Raw genomic sequence first — 4069 nt, forward strand, 5'->3', positions numbered from 1 at the left:
GTCAAACACACGTATCGTTCAAAATTCGTTCAGAGATAGATTGAGTGCCTTGTTATCAGAAAATTGCGTGAACCCCCACAGTCTGCAACTTTCCTCCTCGCTATCAACCACACGGCCTATTTTTGTGTCACCGGCAAATTTCTCAATCATGCCCCCTACTTTTGAGTCCAAATCGTTAATGTATACCAGAAAATGCAAAGGACCATGCACCGAGCCCTGCGGCACCCCACTGGAAACAGCCTTCCAGCCACAAAAACATCCGTTGACCATTACCCTTTGCTTTCTGTCACTGAGCCAATTATGGATCCAACAAGCCACATTCCCTTGGATCCCACGGGCCTTTACTTTTTTGACCAATCTGCCATGTGGGAACTTTTCAAAAGCCTTGCTAAATCCATGTAGACTACATCAATTGCGCTACCCTCATCGATCCTCCTTGTCACCTCCTCGAAAAATTAAATCAGCTTAATCAGACACGACCTCCCCTCAACAAATCCATGCTGACTGTCCTTGATTCGTCCGTGCCTTTCCAAGTGACAGTTCATCCTGTCCCTCAGAATTGATTCCAATAATTTGAAATGGAGTCTTTCTCCTGCTTGCTACAATAATAGATAAGGCGGTTAACAGTACTCAGGCCCGGTTAACTCAGTCGGTAGAGTATGCGACTCTTAATCTCAGGGTCGTGGGTTCGAAACCCACTTTACGTGCGTATCATTTTAAACTTTTATGATGCGTTTATTGGCCAACAGTGCAGAAATGATGCAGAATGAACCAAGCAATTGGTAATCAGGGTTGCCGAGCGGTCTAAGGCGCTGCGTTTTGGTCGTAGTCTCTTTTTGAGGCGTGGGTTCAAATCCCACTTCTGACATTGGTTATTTTTTGCTGAGACGTCGAAATGTTTTATTTGTGCTGCAGCTGATTTTTCTGCCAAGTTGATTTGCTCCTCTCACAACAGCAACTGGCTTTGTCACGGAAATGTGATTTGAGAAGTTTCGAACGGTGAAATCTTTGACATATTAATGACCTGGACAAAGAAATAGAACAGCAGTGGGAAACATTTAAAACGGTGATCAATAGAGTCCAGGAGAAATACATCCCACTAAAAAGCAAGAGCAAACTAGACAGAAATGACACACCAGGGATGAATAAAGAAATAAGGACAAAATTGAAACTAAAGAAAAAGGCACACACTGGACAATAAAGGAGAGAGGGGAATGTGAAAAGACTGGGAAAGAAGTCTAAAGAACTATTCGAAAGGCAAAAAGGAATATCAAAAAAGCAAAGTATTCTGAACATATCAACAACCAAAGAAAATTTAGGATATGAACAGGGCCACTAAGGGATGCACACGACAAACAGGCAATGACAGCGAAATGGCAGAAATATTAAATAATCACTTTGCTTCAGTATTTACCAGGGAGACTAGTATTGTGGGCATGACAGGAGACGAAGAGATCAAAAAAATATGTAAAGACATTTAAGTTCGAAAGGGGGAGATAATTGATAAACTAATCAAACTTAGAGAGGAAATTTCCTGTTAGGGGCCTAACCAGAGTTTCAAACCGCTCAGCCACGCTAATTTCCGTATTACTGTTCGGGAGCTTATTTCACAGGGACACAATTACTGCGCTTCATTTAGGGAGGCTCAGGGAAAGGCGGAAATTGATCTAGTCATAGAATCATCGAATAAGATAGCGCCATTCGGATACCATTCGGCCCATCGTGCCTGTGCCAGCTCTCTGAAGCAACTGTCCAGTTAGTCCCATTCGCCTGCTGTTTCCCCATAGCCCTGAACATGTTTCCATCCAAGCGTTTATCCAATTCCCTTTTGAAAACTGTGAGTTAAGAAAAACAATATTGAAAGGGGTGCTGGGCCTCTGCAGCGTCGATGTAGAGTGTGTGATGATTGAAGTTATCGAGATGGTTGCTTTACACATGGTATGTTGTGTAATCATCCAGAAATATCTTCAATATCCAATACAAATTGAATTGCAAACCTGACGGACAAACACTGGACAACAAGTCACGAGTGAACGCAAATCATCTGGGACCCGTTTTCAGCCTCACGGCACTTTAAGTAAAGTGAAATAACTTTGCATTGAAAAGATTTGGAACTTGCATCTGTGCCTTTATCTGTTCCATGTCTTAAAGTTGCAGGCATCTAATGACGTACACGGCTCTGCCCCCTCTATTGAACAAGAAAGGAGGTGTTTGACGTTGACGGGACCTGTTTGTTATGAGCTCATCCTTTACAATGAGTGGGTTCGTGTCCTTTGAATGGCGTCAGCTTTAGCCCAGCGGTGAACTTCACAGTAAACAAGTTCGACACCGCCTCACAGCAGGCGCTGACTGATATGTTTATTGTTATTTCTTTCAGACCGAAATAAATAGTAACCGTGATTTCAAATTTGCACTAAGTGATTTTTAGGTAGTTGCCTTTAAATGTTTCAAAGGCGACCACTAATTTATGATAGTCCGGCCATTTCACCAGCCGTGTTGAAAACAAAACATGTCTCCACCATTCGCGTCTTTTTTCGAAAGGCAAAAAATACATTTCCCGTGACCTCTGAAGGATGGACAAGTACATTTCAGAAAGCAGAAGCAAGTTCACCGAGCTTATATCGTCTGACTACGTTAAAGGCGCTATATACAGATATATATATATATATATGCAAGTAGTTGCTGTCTGTTTCTGTGGTTGTCTTTTTTCTGTGTGTGTCCATCTGCAGGTCGATTTTGAATCAATACCAGCATTCGTGTCAGTTTGTTGCATGAAATAAATGAGGGTATCAGGCGCTCCCCTCCCTGCCACTGGGTAGGTACTGAGTCAGGGTTTAGACCAAACTTCTGTTTTTTTTGCGTGAAAAAGCAATTAAAACCTTCATTCGGGAATTATCCAGTCTCATGTGAGCGGTGAAAGAAACAGTGACCACGATGTGATGTGAACACGCAGACTTTTGATCTGGAGTCAGACCTTTGCGTTACGCACTCTGAAGACAGGATCCTGGATGTTATTATATATATGAATGTTTCTCAAGCACCGTTTCATATATTGGTTGAATGGATAGGGCTTATCAAATCTCCGCCAGGTCCCACCGGGTGTGAGACAGTATTGGAAGCAGCCTTCACCCCCAATATCGCACTGGCTTTTATCGCCTGCTCGCAGCGGACTGCAATAACAGGGCTGGGAGATATGGACTTTGTTCACATTTAATCAGCAATGTGAATCGTTCAATATTTAATCATTTTTAACAGGGACAAAGTTTCAAAATGTGTCTGCCTGCTTTCGAAACGGGATCCTTTTGCATGGTAAGCGAACGTGATAACCATTACACTACAGAAACCTGTTGTCTTAAGCTCCGTGTTAGGGATATAACCCCTCAGCCAAACTAATTTCCGTATTACTGTCCAGGAGCTCATTTCACAGGGATACATTTACTGCGCTGTATTTCGGAAGGCTGCAGAGAAGGATCGGTGGCGTTGGTCAGGCGGGGAAGCCCAGAGCATCGCGCCCACACAAACATTTCACTGTTTTTTTTTCATGTGCCTGATATACAACGGCAGTGTAAATTATGGCGAGTCAGGCATGCTCAGATGACTTTGTTCACAGAGTGTTTTCTTGCAGCCAAATCACACATTAGAAAACTCGAAATGTGATCGGAGCCATTTAAAGTGCTCCCAGTGCAAATCAGGAATTAAAACCTGGCACCGGCTTCAGGGCGATCAGAATGAGGGAATGAATCCGAAAGTGGGAAGAAAAAGATGCAATTTTCGTCCCTGGGTGGGTTTGAACCACCAACCTTTCGGTTAACAGCCGAACGCGCTAACCGATTGCGCCACAGAGACCGTCCGGTGTGTTGTTTTGCAAGATACACTAAAGCAGCGTGTCACCGAGCCAAAGTTACATGTTGCAGCCACAGAAATGCAATTGTCCACTATCAGTGTTACTTTTCCAGAAACAACGGATGGGACATTGTTTGTGGAAACATGGGAACGGTCTGGTCTCGCTCACAGCATCGATATCACCGCCAACCAGCTCTCCTGCAACCGGCGCGCCCACCGGTGCTTT

The 4069-nt window shown here is 43.6% G+C and overlaps 1 non-coding gene across 1 annotated transcript; it reads right to left on the reverse strand.

Moving 5' to 3' along the window:
• Positions 1-3772: 3772 nt before the first annotated feature.
• Positions 3773-3846, reverse strand: trnan-guu (transfer RNA asparagine (anticodon GUU)). The gene has a single exon. It is a non-coding gene; the product is annotated as a tRNA-Asn (tRNA).
• Between the last annotated feature and the right edge of the window lie 223 nt (positions 3847-4069).

The sequence above is a fragment of the Heptranchias perlo genome, unplaced genomic scaffold (genome assembly GCF_035084215.1).
Source record: "Heptranchias perlo isolate sHepPer1 unplaced genomic scaffold, sHepPer1.hap1 HAP1_SCAFFOLD_52, whole genome shotgun sequence".
Classification (NCBI taxonomy): Eukaryota; Metazoa; Chordata; class Chondrichthyes; order Hexanchiformes; family Hexanchidae; genus Heptranchias; species Heptranchias perlo.